At 39.7% G+C, this 17289-nt stretch overlaps 1 long non-coding RNA gene across 2 annotated transcripts; it reads right to left on the reverse strand.

The window, feature by feature from the left end:
• Positions 1 to 7493: 7493 nt before the first annotated feature.
• On the reverse strand, positions 7494 to 14093 carry LOC144246787 (uncharacterized). 2 transcript variants are annotated; one of them, XR_013340489.1, is made up of 2 exons: positions 14072 to 14093; positions 7494 to 8296 (listed from the first exon to the last, which is right to left on the reverse strand). It is a non-coding gene; the product is annotated as an uncharacterized LOC144246787 (long non-coding RNA). The 2 variants fall into 2 exon arrangements; XR_013340490.1 differs by lacking the exon at positions 14072 to 14093 and adding an exon at positions 9755 to 9809.
• Between the last annotated feature and the right edge of the window lie 3196 nt (positions 14094 to 17289).

Here is a 17289-nt window from a genome sequence, read left to right on the forward strand (position 1 = left end):
GTGACAAGACTTATTGCCCAGTGTAGCTGGGCAGTGCTGGTCATGTGGTGTTCTAAAAACATTGAAGGAGAAATCAGATCATTGAGGCACCCTCAGCTCAGCAGAAACTCTGGAGCCCTCCAGGAAATATTTCTGTGAAGCTGAGGTGATGGGTAGGAAAAGACAGCAAGCCTGGGGAGGGAAGAAAGACGTATTTTTTGTTATTTTAAACACATGTACTTGTCTTGATTCATAATGGGAATCTGGGTGGGAAGCACAGCTGGGAGGACAGAGGGGAGAGGCTTATTTTAATTTTGAAAATATGTGCTAATTGTGGCTCAAAGCAGGGAGAGGGTGGGACAGTGCATGATGAAGAAGCCACCTGCAGTGAAGGTAGGGAAGGAAGTTTTTACTATCTGTCAATTGAAAATATATGTATTTCTTTAGTGACTGAACCACAGCTAGGCAGACAGCCCCAGAGCACTGAGTAACTCACATTCAGCTCTGCTTTGGGCAACAGCTTTTATGGCTTGGTTGTAGCACCTTTTATTTAGCCTTGTGTGACCAATTGGTTTTGGGTGGAATGAAATGTTTCAGTCGACCCAAAACTGACATTTGTTTTCACTCAGTCTTCTAAAAAGCATATTCTTTCCCTTTCAGGCATCAATTTGTATTATTTTTGTGTTTGTTTAAAGCCAAGTAGTGGAACTGCAGAAGCATGATTTATACATGCAAGGAATGGAAAAAAATCTTTTCAGCAATGAAAAATACAGGAATATCCACACCACTCTCCCATGTTATAAGAAAACTCTTTAAGCCTTCTACTTTTTAAGACACTTTTAACATCAGGTTATAAGTGATTCTGAGTGGCAGGGTATCTGGCCAGGGCTCTGTATTCAATACCTGACTACATACCAGTGTTGAAGCTGATAAGCAGCCAGGCACCAGTTGCTCCACACATAGGGTAAATGTGCAAATGCTCTTTATGTCATTGACTAAGGTACAGCTTTATCCAAAATAGATTGGCTTCATGAAGAGAGACCCATAGAATGGTGTTAAACTATCGGGCAGAGATAGTTCAGACAGTAACTCACAGAACATTATTTGAATTAATAGATTAGTTGCTGCTGGTGAGAGTTTTTTGGAGTGTTGCTTTTTTTTCTTTAGTACCCAGAATGTAAATGTGTGTCATGAGTAGAATGCAATCTGAGGGCTTCAAAAACACCCCTGTGGAGCTGTGCTGAAGAAGATTCTACCAAAAGAGACAGGACACACATCTTGTTCTGTAGAACACTACACAAACTCTAATGGGCCCAATATTTCTGAAATACTAAAAGAAGTTCCACTATTTCCAATTACTGTTCTAGTTTCCTCTTAACCTAAATGATTCAGCCCTGCTCCTCTCTAAGTGGGTCTTGGACCAGTGACCTTCAAGAAGAAATAAAGCAGGTTTTTTTTTTTTTTTTGTTTTGCTTCTTTTTAATTTTGTGGGCAGCTAAAAAAGCAAAAGGGCACATAATTCCCACTTTTGCTTTTACCTTTGAAAAATCCTTCTGTGATCCTAACTGTATTGTTTAGGTGTCTAATACCTTTGGAATCTACTCCTAAAACACTTCATCCTTTATGCAGCAAAGTGCAGTATTTTATGGCTGCCAGAATGAGAAAAAGGCACATTAAGGAGCAGATGAAAAGTAAAGTTTGGATTGCTGCTCTCTGAGTTTAAAAACCAAGAGGGAGTTTGGGTGAGGGAGGAAAGAATGAAAGGAAAAAAAGGCAGGGATACAGTGATATACTCTGAGTCTATGGCCAAGATTTCCCTACTCTCCCACTCGAACAAGAGTTCTCATTGTCTGGGTTTTATGTGAATTATTATTAACCACAACTTGACTTCCTTATTCAGCTTACCCACTAAGCACATTTAACAGCCTCTGATAACACTCATGACTTGCCTATGTCTAGTGGCATAATTTCAGTATGAAAAACACTATGTAGAAATGAAACTCTGCATCATCTGACACAGTTGGACATGAAAACACAGGAAGAAAATAGATATAGCTGGGACTAATGTACAAAGGCTCACAGACAAAACATTTCTTTTAGGCACCATGAAAAGCCTGACAACATTTTTGCTCTTCACATCCAAAAGATGGCCAGGAGGTACTCTTGAGAAGACCTTTACACTGAGCTTCATTGAAAAAAAGCTCCTAAAAGACCGTGTATGAAGCAATATAGAGAGTGAGTCAATTAGGAAATCATCCATGTCATGTCACACTGAAGTTCTGTGGCTGATATATATACTACAGTTTTCCCAAAAATAGAAGTGAGGAAATTGTTGTTCTAAAACTTGAATGTGTAGCTAATTTGAACGTGATCTCACAGAGGGCTGTTGGAAGTTCCTATTTGTTATTATTTGGTGATTAAGCATAGCTTGTACATCTGAAACTCTTTGTCTATTCATTCCGCTTTTAGACTTGGAGCAGCAGATGCCATACCAGCTCATAACAGAAGATGATTCAAGCACAGCTTTCTCTCTATTTTAGGGATTTGCAAAGGCTTCTTCAGCCATCAGAACTTTGCTCATTAATTCCTTGATTGCTGTCATAAATCTAGTATTTTGATAACTTACTCATTAGCCCAGACAAGCAACATGCAACCCTTGGCAGACTTCAGGACCAATCTATATGGTGGAGAGAAAGCAACAAAATATATTTGGCTTCTTCACTGAAAATATAAGCCTAATCACCCACACTTTGTTTTTCACTGCCCAGAAAAATAGGTTGATGCTTGGGTTTCCTAGGCTTAGTTCTTTTTCTCAGTCAGGCTGCATTTTACTCTGATGCACTCTCATTTCATTTAATAAGAATTGCTGTTTTCCAGTGAATAGAGAATCATTAATCATACATTGTCTCTTCAAACACAATCCACAGACACTTTTCTTATTCTAAAGTAAAGTCCTCCCTCCTCCTCTTGAAGTGCCATATTTTACAAAAGGTTTCCCACTACTTGGAAACTAACCAGTGACTAGAAATCTGTGTCTCCAAAGGCCATGGACTCAAGAAAATAAATAATTAGACTGCCACCAGCTGTTTAAGTTAAAAGTGATGTAACTGTTGAGATTTGTGCTTCCATACACACAAACAAGATGAACACTGGTCAGGAAGGAATTTTTCGTAAGTACCAAATTATTTGACATACTTAAATAAGAATTTTTAGCCAAGAAAACACACACACAAAAATATTTCCCAGCATGAACAGATGTTGAAAGTTTGATCTTTGGTGTATAATCTGTAGCAGGCATACAGAAACTCATAGGAATTCATGAAGTTACTTCACTTCAAATTGTGATGCATGTCTGATGAGAATATGGTTAACTGGCAACACTAGCAGCATCAGTAAAGGCCAGCTCTCTTACAGTACTGACAAGCAAGCACTAACCTATTTGTCTGCCACTTTGCAATCAAAATTCCAATGGCAAAACTGCAGGTTTTTTGTGGAATCTTGACATTACAGTGAAATTATTTTTCTTGTATCTATTCAGAGAGAAAAACTAAAGCAGGTTTTTTAAAACTCTTTCCACCCCCCAAAAGTCTTTCTAAATCTCAAAGTCACTGTAAAATAGGATCAATTATAAAAGGGCACACAGGGAGCAAGGTCACCATTGCCAAGCTGCAAGTGAAAAACTTATATGCACATTACCAGTTACATGCTGTTGTTTTTCCAATCACTGTGGCAAGAAGCATGCTTTGGTTTGGTCTGGGCTGCAGGCATATTGTCTATGCCATGGCTGTTAATGTAGGTAGATAAATTACTCCTATAGATCCAAAACTTTTAATGATTGGCTCAAAATGAAATTATATGAGTTCTTCCCCCAGAAGTGCTGAGGATGGCTTTTCTGAATTTCCAAACCAAGTATAAAGTGATGTTTATGTGCACATATCTCAGTCATCCACTGGGAAATCCAAGCCTGGATCATAAAAGTACACCACATAAAAGTTTTCCTTTTAGGTCAAGTGAAAGTACTGTCAGAAGTATTGAGGAATAATCTGTCTTCTCAATAGAAGTTACATGACTCCCCTGCCTTCCTAAGACTTTTTCCATGTCTTAGATTTTACGATTGACAAAATAATGACAGCTGCATCCTTTCTAATTTCTTAATGGAATGCAGCCAACAGTACCCAGAAGGACAAAAGCCAGGATTGAGGGGAGCTGAAAAGGGAGGGAGCTTACATGGCCAGAAAACAAGTACTGTAAAAGCTTTCTGAAAACTTACAACCAAAGTATAATTACTAAAACAGCTTTGAAAGGAGGGAATTAAATTACTGTGTGGCTGTGATCATTCTGCTAGTTTAGATTGCTCCAGTATAAATTAAATGAAATAGGACCTGGACTGCTAATTAACTACCCTACTCACAGGTGATCACAATATGTGCCATGTAAAATCCCTGCAAAGGCAAAATTTATACACCTAGAAATGACAAGAGTGCATATTAAAACAATTTTTGCAGTTTACAATAATAGCAAAGTCCTTTGATAGCTCATCAGGAAAATTGCTGGGGGTGGGGAGGGGCAGGGAGGAAATTCTGTATACATTTAGAAGTAATGATTTAGACAACATTTCCCTTGAATTAGTTTATTTTAAAAGAGAACAAAGGGGTTGTCCTGCTGGGTAGCTTTTCAGCAGGGATGCCCTGCCTGCCTTATTTCAGATCTGCAACATTATGTGGTTTCAATTAGTGGTAGCACTTGCAAAACTAGTAACACAGACATTTTGGCTTGAAATCTGATTCCAAGGCAGTGAAGGGTACTTAAGATCTACTCAGGGGTGGGTGGAGAAATACAGTATATTTGAAACAGTTGATCTTCTGTCAGCGTTGATCTTCTGTCAGAGTGGTGTCACTTCTAAAACCCTCTCTGTGTTTTTATGGGCTTGGCTTTTCATTTCTTCTTTGTTTCCCTGTTTAGAAGTTGATTTCCACTTTTCTAGCATTCTATTTCCTGTCTCTTTTGTCACCTGGCTATATACTAGGCCTTCAGTTAAGTTTCTTTCAGGATTTTAGGGCAGCCAAGTAATTTAGCTAAGCATGCTCAAAATGCTATGGCACTTAAAATGTTTAATATCCAGAGTCCTCTTCCTCCTCAAAGTTCTTTGCAAGTCTACATACTCTAAGAATCCTGTACTATCAGGGACTGACTGGTTTTATAGTCTATCTGTCCCCTTAATGCTGTGAAGGAATTACTAAAATATCCTTGTAAGGCAAATTATAATTTCTTTAACTTTGCAGACACGGCAGCTGACTTCTGTTGCTATTCCACATCAATGTAAGTGTCTCATGTAATACATCTGCTGGCAGAAAAAAAGCCTGTGTATGATGATTCGACAAAGTTTCCCAGTCTTAACTCAGCTATCTTGATAGGCAGGTGACATTTTGATGAACAAAATAACAAATGTCAGTGCTGTGGTGACAGACATATACAATATTCCAAATATCCACTGAAAGAGAAGTGTTTAATATTGGAATGAAAGAGGCAACTTCTTGACAGGATTTCAACATGTATAACTATAATATTTTTAGCAATGAAGTCAATAATATGTCTCACTATCACATCCATCATGGTGCCAAAGTAGTTTTTATCAAGACTTTCCTAGATGCTGCTCTAATATGGTGATAGTCAACATAGTAGAGCTGAAAGGAGACTATAGCAAAACCATGAGACCTTTCTTTCTCAAAGACTTGCATTCCTAATCTCCACTAAAGGACTTACATTTGTTTTTGTGGTGGCAAAGCCTGGAGATCAAAAAGAACCCTAAATATCATCACCATGTATCTGTTTTGCTAACCTAATGCTTATAAAAAGCTGGCTGTAAAATCACCGCATATTTGGCAAGGCTTCATTTTTTATTTGTGGTTGCTATCAAGATGAAACAAAATTTAGGGGCTGGAAATGGAAATGGAATGAAAGTGTGGAAAATGCTGCTCATCTCAAACCCCATGGTGATCATCTGCTGAATTATTCACATGGCTGGTCAAGAGCATTTGTTTCTATCAGTGTTCCCTCAGCCTTGCTTGCACAGCCATTTAGCCCGACTCTTACTCATGCTGGGAAGCAGCAACCTGAACTAAGGAGCAAAGGATGGAGCAGAAGCATGGGACATGGATAGACTTTTCCTTTCTGATCTACATAACAGAAGTCAGAATATAAATGAGCAGTCAGGGCACTGTGATCAAACATCTGCAGTGTAGTTCAACTGATTTGAGGCTGGAACAAAATTTACCCCACATTTCTTCAGAGGCTCTGCAATGGGAGTGCCTTACTTCAGAAGCAGTCTCTCTTTTTAGGTAATCCGCAGTGATCTAGTCATACAAGCAGGCTTTCCCCAACTTCATTCATGCTACTTAACAGCTTTATATCAATTCTAGGAATAAAGATGCTCGCATTCCACTGACTTAAGAGAGTAGGTTTAATGCACTCTGCCATTTGCCACCATCCTGACAGGCCCTTTTTTGTGTGTCTGTGTGATTAATACATGTACTAATGCTAATAAAACACTTATGGAGTTTCCCAGATGTAGACACGGCCCCTTAATCCTTCCCTGTTCTGCTGGGGATAATAATTTTTACAACATGAGATCACTTGCACCAGTGAAGTGCATTTTAACACCTTTTGCTGTTATCTGTATGAACTGATGATTCTAATAGAATCCCAGCAGTGCATTTAAACTTTATTTCCTAGGTTAATCAGGCTAAAAGACAGTTAACTAAGTTTCCCAAAGGGGGGGCCTTCTTTACTTTAAAAAAAAAAAAAAAAAAAAAAAAAAAAAAGCTACTGGAATTGTTTATCACTAGAAATTTCAGTGAGAAAAGAAAGGGAGTAATGCTATAAAAAGAAATTGTGTTTTTGTCTTGTAGTGGACAGCACAGCAGCACACCATTAAAAAAAAAAAAAAAAAAACAAAAAAAAACAGGGAAATATTTTCTGAACAAAGAGCTCATGCTGGTCCCCCTCCTTTTTTTTTTTGATCTTTAATCCCTTCTCTCCTAAGTAGAATGGCAAAGGAGCCCTTCTCTCTCTCTAATAAATAGCTAGCAAAAGAAGGCATTCAATGCTCCGTCCCTTTGATCAGCACAAAGCTGTCAGCTCCTGCCGCTTTTTTTTCTTCTAGCTCTTGTTCCTGGTTAAAAGTGGAAGTAATACCCCCTGAAAGAAATACCCTAGGTGTCCTGCAAATCATCAATCCTATTTTTTAACTTGTTGTTTTTCAGTGGCCCACCCTCCTGGCCCGAGCAACCTCCTCACTAACACCCCTCTTCCTCTTTCCACCCCTTTTCCAGAATACCAGTTTCATTTGATACGCAATTCAATGTGCCAGTCTGACCTACTGGGACCTTGCTGTCTGAGACTCTACCACTGTGCAGACAGGGGAAACCTTCCTTCTAGCAATAAACATGTTTACTTCCATTCATTTCTCCCCCTGTAAAGGATTTTTTTTTTTTTTTATAGGCACAGCAAAGGGATTTTTAGAAAATAGCTTTTAATAATTTATAATACAGCTCTAACTTTAAACAAAGCAGAAGAGAAACAATAAATAAAAAATTACAGGTTGTGCTTGACCAAGTGTGTGAGATCCCATTTTGCTCCAATCTTCAAGCTGCTGCATTTCAGCGGCATCACTGCATCTCAGCAGTAAACAATCTGCAAATATTGCTGCCTTCAGACAGGTCACTCGGCGCATTTTAAAGCAGGCTCCTTGTTTACTGCTCAGATTATCTGCAATGTGCTTTTCTGCTCCTCACAGTGTCAGGACCTGATACACAGTTTGCAAATATTGTGCAAAGGAAACAATTGACAAAGGCAAACAATTACAACCGAGAGTAGAACAAGAGAGTGGCTGGTGGTGGGAGAGCAGGGCAGAGGTTTGGTGTCTCTGTGTGTGTGTCTATAAAGGGTTGGAGGGGGGAGGAATGGGGAGTAAGGAAAAGCAACTGTGTAAAAGAGCATTTTTACCAGACAATGTCATAGTCTCAGTGACATGTAATGATGTTTAAATACCTTAGCCATTTTCCCCTGGTGATTGCTGCACTGGGTGCGTTCCGTGGGCCTATAGAGATATGTTTTTCAAAAATCAGGATGGAGTGAATGCCGTTCGTTGTTCTGGCTGCAAAATGTCAAACTGCAGTGGAAAGAAATACAGCATTGCAGTGGTGGTGCACTGAGGCCCCCGGTAGGAAAGCAGGAGCTATTAAGTGGAAAATTCCTGCAGAGGACGTGTTTCCATTTCTAATGCGAAGAAAGAGGGTGTTGTTTGAGGCTGGCAGGTCTGTGGAAAATACAGAAAACACAGGGAAGATGAGAAAATGACCTCATTGAACTCTGAGAACTTAAGCAAACAAACAGCTTCGGCCAATATACTACATTCTTCTGCCCAAACAACAAATTGACCTGTAACTTATATAATCCCCCACAAGCCCCCGTGCCTCGTGTACATGTGGGGAGGGAGAAGGGGGCTGTTCACTGCAGGGGAAGGGAGTACAAGCCTTAAAACATGCTGCAGCAGGAAAGAATCTTGGGGTGAGCTGCCTGTGCTCCCCACAACACCACCTTCCACCCCAAATGGAGTCCTCACATGAGGTTCAGGTTTAACTGCGCTCTGAATACCAGCAGAATGATGGCACTAGTTGTTTATTATAGTCTGAACTATTTCAGTACAGCATAAATTTTCCATTTCAAAGGATCCTGAATGCCTTCAGGGAAGGGACTAGGTTTTGTGAGCAGAGGGTGGCCTCTGTAAAAGTTGGTGGGGGGTTCGTCTTAGGGATGGTTAAAACCACATTCTTGGAACCTGAGGGGGGGACTCTGGAATCCTGTTTAGGGGCTGTGTTTTCCCCTATAGAGGCCCCCTGTAGTGTTGACTTGGACTGCCTGAGTTACCATTTTATATCAACTGAACAAATCCTAGTGTAAAAATGCAGGGGCTAACCAAAGGCCATGGTTCTGCTGGGGTTGCTGCTGTTCCCTTGGCAGAAAAGGCAGATGTGTGCCAGCATCCCCAGCATCTGACTGTGCTGAAAGGTTTGAGTCATTGTATGACTGCTGGCCTCAGTGTTTTTCCAATAATTAATTAATTGAACATAATAGAAAAATATTAATAGGTAGAACAGCACATAAACCATAATTCAGAGTTAACAACAGTATTATGTACAAACCAGAAAGAGCTTTTCTGTTAATAGTACATTTGCTGTGGAAAGTTGTTCTCAGCTACCATGTAATTCTGATGTACCCTTTTAATGGGTACTCTTTTTTTCTTGTTAAAATCCTGTTGTCTCCCACTTGCAGCTGATTTTGAGCACAACCAGAACCTGCTCCACCATCCAGCCTTTTGCATGGACTCAGCCTCTCATAGACAAAGTTAGCTTTGAGCAATCCTTGCAGCTGTAAAGTCTACATGCTTTAAGGACAAGCATAAGTATAAACAGATAATGGGTTTGATCTTGCATCTTTAAAGCATATGCATAGGAATGTAGGAATGTGCAAAGTTCAAATATTAGCAGCAAAGAAGAAGCAGCTGACACAAGATTCACAAACTACAGGTGCACATTCAAATTTCATGTAAGCTGCTTTTTAATCTAATTGTTTGGTCCATTCTGTCATTGGGCACCACTAGCCATGAATGCACTGAGGGAGAATTCAGAAAAACCCAGCAGCTATAAAGATTTGATCAGATTCAGTACTCACGTTCCCTAAGCAAAACATTTTAGAGCAAGATAATGTGAATTACAAGATAAGTGCTGAAGAAAGACTATCCCAAACTCAATCCATAAATGCAACTCTTCCCTCTTGTAGGCTTTGAAAATGTAAATAACCATTCTTTCTTTTCCAGTTTGAGATCTTCCTGCATGTGGAGAAGACAAGGCAAAAAATTACAGAATTACATACTACCAAAAAATCTGTACATACAAGATTTTCAGCATTATTTTGTAGATATTATAAGTTGTTTGAAGAAAGATCAAAAAAGGCAGCTGAAGATGGGGGCATGTGGCTATATCAAATTAAATTCTCACACAGCTGTTGCGTATTGCTTTTCAAGGCTCCAGTTGCCACTTATTTCAGGTATGGAGGAGATAGTGTTGTGGTAATATGAAAAGGAAATAATTCTGATCTTTGCAGCTCAGATCTGAAAATCAATTTGCCTAGAATCCAGCACCATTTCAGTTTAACCCTAAATGCCTTCACCCCTGCAGCACAAGGGCCAAAGACATTCAGGAGCTCCACAGTGTTGTGTTATTCCCTTTCTGGAAATGTTTAACCAGGGCAAACTATATAGTGCAGCATTTCTGCATGGTGCCATGGATTCTGTTTCTCTTTTCCTTGTACTGTGTAACTAAGGGGCACTGTAAGGGGTGCATAACTTACAGACTAGAACAGCTTTCTCCTCCACACTCTGACAGGAAATAAAAAGTGCCCAAAAAAATCAAGAGGAAAAACAAAGTCTATGAATGACAAAAAGAAGCACTGCCAAAACAAAAGTTTCCCACACCTAATAAAAGGAAAAAGTCAGATTTTTGCTCATCCTCACCTTGTGGTTGCAAATGGCAAAGGAAGAGGCAAGGAGTGCCCCATCATTAGGGCTCTGGAGCTTAGCAGCCATTGCAGGATTAACTCTTCTGAGGAGTGCAGGGCTTTGATTATGTTGCTTTTTATGGGTTTTTAATAGCTTCTTTGTCTTTTACATAGTGAACTCAGCTCATCTTGTAACTTCTATTTTGCATTCAGTTTACAAGACTTGCGAATACCTAAAGAGACTCCTAAGAGATTATTTTAAATAAAAATATAGGTATATCTGGGTGATGAAATACAAACCTGAGCCAACAAGGTTGTAGGAAAACCACCTTCAGCTCCTGCCAATGCACCTCAGTGCTGCCCTACATAAAACTTTCAGAACTGTGCAGAAATGTCTGCACTTTCAGAATTGTGCAGAAACTAACTTGTGCAGGAGTTTCAGAAAGCAGAAACATAGGTAGTAGAATAAACAAAAAAAAAATAATGCTTGTGAGTTGTCCCTCTTTGCATCACAGTATCAAAAGTAATAGAGTAAAAGAGAAATCACTGATCAAGCTTAGGCTTTTATTTCTTTGTTCTTTTATTTTAAATCACAGGGTTTCATCACAGCTGGGAAATATGTGGTGTCAGCATTCCCAAGCTTTAGCACTGTCCTCTCATTCTGATCCTCGTGGAAATTGGACACTTGGCCTCTGAGCACTGAGGGAAGCACTGACTCCCCAGGATTCTACTATCACTGTGTCTGCTTTCCTAACTTTTATAAATCTAAGATCTTGAAAGAATTTTGAAATCAACTGGTGCAAGACCTGACTGTGAACCAATCTTCCTTGAAGTTTTTCAGTTCAGGAGACTCTCAGTGTGGACAACTGGAGGATGAGATCCCCAGGACATGACAAAGCCTAAAACTCACTGTTTTATCTGGATTCAGAAAAGCCCCTTGGCCTGTAGACCAATGGTTTCATACTGAGAGGAAAAAAAAAAAAAAAAGGAAACATCACAACAGGATGTGTACACATCCTGTGGATAAAAGGTGTGTAATCTGCCCCAACACTGATCAGCTTAGGAGGCAATAAGAATTATCAGGTGTTCAGAAAATGTGCCTTGGGAAAGCAGTGAGCTTTTGCTTTTGCACTTGAGGGGCAGCTGCAAGGAGAAGGTAATCTGGGTTTTCCACATCTGATACAACTACACTTGGTTCAAAGAATATTAAGACAGAATTATCTTTGACCATATTAAAAACCTTATGTTGAGTGATAGGAGGGGGTACAAGCACAAAAGTGAAAACATTTCCCTGAATGCAAATCCTGCCACATACCAGAAGAAATACATAAATCAGCCAAAGTGTGGGTCAGTTTTTGATTAGCAGTGTTTGACTCAACAAGGGATGGAGTGCTGCTCAGTTACTTTTGACTCAACTGAGAAAACCATGGTGGTAGAATAGGCTAAATATTTGGGAGTGATGGCCCAATGGAAGGCTTTGGAAGGGTTGTTGTGCCAAATATCTATGGCACAATTGACCTCTTCAGAGACATTTAGCTATTTTTCTTACAGCAATTATCTGGCAGTAAGAAGTGCTAGATTAGATTTTCTGCAGATCTGATCTGTTGCAGTGCAAGAGCCTGGCCTTTACATTGAAACAAGATTAAAATTTACCTCTTCTGTTGAAATGGTCATTTGGAGTAAAGGTTCCTCCCACCAGTGAAGCAAATTAAATGGCATATGGGACAAAACAAAACTGATACTAAAGATCTGAGTCAAGATCAATCAACGATTTCTCTTATCAAAGTCTTAAGGAGATCTCCTTGGAGATAATTAATTTCTATAATGGACATTACTAAAAGAAATCCACAGGGTTCAGGGAGAAGCAAAAAGGGAGGCTTTTAATATACTCCCTTTTCTGCTTTTGGCTGTAATTCTCCTAAGTGATGGGTATGATGCTAAAGTCACTCTGTCCAGCATGGTGGGAATGTTACCCAGTGTCACTACAAGTATTTAGTCTGATCAGCCCCATAAGCCCCCCCACCACACAGAAACTAATTGTGAGGATTAGGGCACACCAAGACACTCAAGCTCCACTCCTGTGGGTTTGGGGAGAAACAACGCATTTAAACATTCCAGCTACAGTTCCCTTGGCAACGTACATAACAACAACTCAGTAACATTATGAGTTTCTGTTTTCTTAACCCTTCTGGACATTGACTGAATGAATACTTCCTTGAGGAAACTGTTCAGTCAACCAGATATACTCAAACACACTTAAATCCAGCAGGCCTTTTCTCTTTAAAGAAACAACAGCTGTTGAATTCCGTGTCAAACTGATCTCCTCCCCTAGCATTAAAGGGTTTAATTCAAACACACACACACCATTAGCAAATCCTCCATGGAAGTCTGTATGAAAAAATACAGTAAAAACCAATCCCCAAATGTCAATATTTCATATCATTATGAAGTTGCTGTGGATCAGAGGACACACAGAACAATACACGACATTTTATAAAGCACATAAGTACTCTTAAGAAACAAAACAATATTAGCATTTGTGTAGATTATATAACATAATATTGTTCCTGACAGTAATAGGAACAATAATGTCTACAACGAGTTCATAATGATTTCTCTGGGAATTTAAAATACTTTGTAAATATTAACTAATACTATCAAATAATAAGATTTACACCATCTTTGTGAAATACATGAGATATGCCCCTGAGTTTGCTCCCCAGCTCAATGAACTGGAGCTTTCTGTGACGTTAAACACATCTGTTCCTCAGCAGTGACCATTCCTGTTGTGCAAAGGTTTGGAAGAGAAGCCACCCTCTGAATACTTGGGCAAGGTCACCACCTGCCCTCACAAAGAGCTGCTGTAGGTTTTGGGCTGTCATTAGTACACAGAATTAATTAACATGCTTGTAAGGCCTCACTTAATAGCTGAAACTGTTATGGTACCCTACAGATTTATTTAAGAGACTTGTCTTTGCACTATTGTCTTCCTCAGAAGTTTAGATTTATGAAAGCATGAAAATCTTTACCCTGGAGATCTTTGCCCCAGGCTGAAATCAACAAATGATGTGTAGCAATTATCTGAAAAGAACTTACCTTTCTTTCTCAGTATACAAGAAGGGACCTGACCTAGCTTTTTAGGAGAGCAAGAAAAACCATCAGTACTGATGTCAAAATTATAACTATTATTTTAACTAGTAGTGTACTGATGCACACTTACTTACACAAAGGAAGAGACTGAAGCTACAAAAGTAAATCAGGGATCAAGCATATGTTAGTACAGCCCAAACCAATCACAGTTCATATGCCAGCTTTTTCACCCTTTTCCTCTGTAAGTTTTAATTTTTGTTGTTTTCAAAAAGAGCCTGTGTAATCTTCCCTTGGATCTGCCCTGTGATGATGAGACACCTTGTCACATTTGTAGCTTCAAGCAGATATAAGAAAGAGTTAAGTACACCTGCAAAATGAAGGCTCTTTAGCCTTAAACATCTAAGGTTCCATTGATCCAGCACTGCTTTCCATGGAGAGTGCTTACCTTCTCTGCAGCAGCTCCTGTGTAAATCTCTGGGAAGCAGACCTCCCTCCTCACCACATCCCCACCCCCAGCCTTAGCTCACAACCATTTGTTAGAAGTTATGCAGCATCCTCACTAACAAACATGTGGTTGCCAGGGCATCCTTGCTCCCCAGCCAACTGCTATACTAAGGCTTTACTGGCAGCCATCCAGCTGTGCCTCATTTAGGAACCTCTGCAGCAGTAAGGGATGTGTTTTTCCTGTTTACAGGAGAAATAAGTCAGTTGGTTGATTGTCTCCTAAAGACCTGAATCATTTGGGGAAGCAGTAATTTCTCACAGCAGACTGTGAGACAGAACATTCCTCCATATTCTCTACAAACCAGAGTTGAAATCTTCCTGCAGTGATGTGGGATTTTTGCACAAGCCCAGCTAGAGCAGGTCCCAGACAGGTTGGTGAGCAGCACAGCCCAGCACAGAGCCTTGCATGGCAATGCCCCACACAGCTGGGCTGGCAACTCAGCACAGGCTCTGCAGTGGGGTGCTGTTATCTTGCCTGGGAGGAGAGAGGGAGCATCAGCAGCTACAAACCCCATTTCACTAAAGGTCACAGCAACATCAGTCCCAGCTAACCTTGCTCTCACTGTTGAGTTTTCTTGGTCAAATGCATCAAAGAACAAAGGATGGCACTGGATAGCCATGGAAGGGCCATGCTTGCCATTTCATTCAGTGCAGGTGACACCCAAAGATGCAGCAGTGCTACAGCTGATTCCAGGCTGGACTTCTGCCTGCCCAGCAGCCTGAGTGGGCATTGGTCACAGAAGCTGATGGCAGAGGACACGGTGCCAGCAGTGGGCATGGGCTGCTGCTATGGTGGGAGCTCATGTCCTCAGAGCAGCATCCAGGATGAATGAAAAAACAGAAGAGGATCAACAGATTTTGTTGCTCATGCCATAATTCTTCTGTCCTTAATGCTTTCAGGGTGTCACTGCTCTTTCATTTCTCATTCCTGGAACAATTAATGAGTTTCATTTGTGCCCTTAGCACTGTCTCGTGGTACCTTTCATGCAGTAGCATTCATGCAATAAGAGCTGGATGAAGAAAGGAGGGGAACATCCAGATGGAGATGAGATGTTTTGGATCACATATTCCTGCTGTCCCTAGAGGAGAACAAGGTTGCACACACTAAGGAAAGCTTAGGCCAAAAAATTTCAACAGGAGGTGAATGCCACCATCACTTCAGCTGTCACTCATAACTGGTACTTACATACCAGACCTTTTATCTGAGAATTAATTAAATATAAACTACATGAACCCTGAAACAGGCAAGTGGAAAGGGCAATGAATGTTTTTATTCTCAAGCTCTGAATTTTGAAAAGGCAAGAAGTAGATCCCTGTGCTTAAGACCATCAGAGCTTTACGAATTCAACTTTTGGAGGTCTCTTTACAACACTGAGCAATTTGTTTTAATAGTAACTATACCATTGTGCTAATTTGGGAAGCAGTTTACAGTCAAATCCTGGCACCCATTTTATCCATACTCCTCATGTGTCAGCTTACACTCTGGCTTTAGCCTGGGAGAAGCCAACAGGGAAAGTGAAGACAAGTTAAACACTGGGTTATATTTAAGGTTTCTCCCTGCAGGATGGATAAACCTCACTGAAATCACTGTTCTGAGGCTGCAGGCACAGCTATTGAGGACAGCCCAGATGCAAGCCAGGTCCCGTTTCCAAAGCACAGAGTGGATTAAAAGGTATGATTGCAGTTCTAGTTAGCAAAACTTTAACACAGGTTGTCACAGATGAGCTAAGAATGATATGCATTAATAGTACAACAGTAGAGACTTTTGCACTCTAAGGCTGCCTTTGCTATTGCTTCTGTGTGCTGTGTAATAGAAGTGGCTGATACCAGACACATGCCCTACTTGTTAATGGGTTAAGTTAGGACATTGTCAATTTTCTACATCTTATATATCTATAAAAATATATACACATATAAAAATACATAAGGAATTACATATGTGTAGTGCTCCTGGCTGATAGCAACAGAACTATTTATGCTCTAGTCTTGTTGGGGGAAAGGACATTTTGTTTGCAATTCATTATGTCCCCAAAGAAGTAGTAAACACTGTATCTATGCTATGAAGTAAATATATAACAGGTCAGAAAAGCAATATAATTGCAAAAGAAGAGATGGCAGATGAATCACAGACCTGCATCAAGCCTTACCTTGATACCACCCAAGAAGGTCTGAGCATCAGTATTCAGCCCTCAGGATTGCACTTATAGTTTTAGCATTTCAGACCTAAGGAAAAGAAAGAAATAAAAGAAGGCAGGAATTTAGCTTTTGTTCACTGTGTGAAAGGGGAGTGTGTAGCTCCTCACACAGTCCCACAGGACATGCAGAATGCAGTGACTGCTCTATACAACCTTTCACTGGAAGAATGTGCAGGCAGCAAAAGTATTTGTGATACTAATTACAGATTAGAAAATACTCATTTAGGAAAATGTCCCTTGGCAGGGTATTTCAAAATAAACTAAACATATTCCTCTCCAAACTGATGGAAAGGGCTGTATTCCTCTATTTAGCTAGAGAAAAGGGGATTAAAAATGGGTTATTTGGGATGAAATGGGTTATAAAAATGAGACATAAAGCCCTTTACATCAGTACTGACAAAAGCCCAAATTAAAAAAATCGTCCTTTAGTTCAAAGACTGAAAAATAGCAGACATCTAGATGGAATAAAGGTTCATTTAATATAACAATCTATTCAAAAAATTGGCATTCATCTTCCTAAAATACAGCAATAAAAAAAGTCACTCTTTTTGTCACAATTAAAAAATAAAAGAAATTAAAATGTTATAACTAATATTATGGCTCAGTGGAATGCTACACATAGTTGCAGCACAGATTTTGCCACAAGACAGACTTTTTTGAAATTGAAGCAATATTTTGAGACCATATTGCACCCAAGCCTAAAACTTGGAACATTTTGACTAGTTTCATTTTGCATGAGCCTTATCAGAGTAGCAAAAAACATCAAAGGTAAATTAATATCTGGAAATTCCTGTGTAACTTAAGAGTTTTGCTGAAGAAAAGCCATGCACACAGCACGAGCTGGTATTAATAAGTGTACAAAAGAATGCATTATCCCTTGCAGTATATATATATATAAATGTTGGCTATACCTATGGGTTTTTGGAAGTAGTGTTGTCATGGTTACCATTCAGCTGTCTTTATG

This window comes from Lonchura striata, chromosome 10 (assembly GCF_046129695.1).
Source record: "Lonchura striata isolate bLonStr1 chromosome 10, bLonStr1.mat, whole genome shotgun sequence".
Taxonomy (NCBI): Eukaryota; Metazoa; Chordata; class Aves; order Passeriformes; family Estrildidae; genus Lonchura; species Lonchura striata.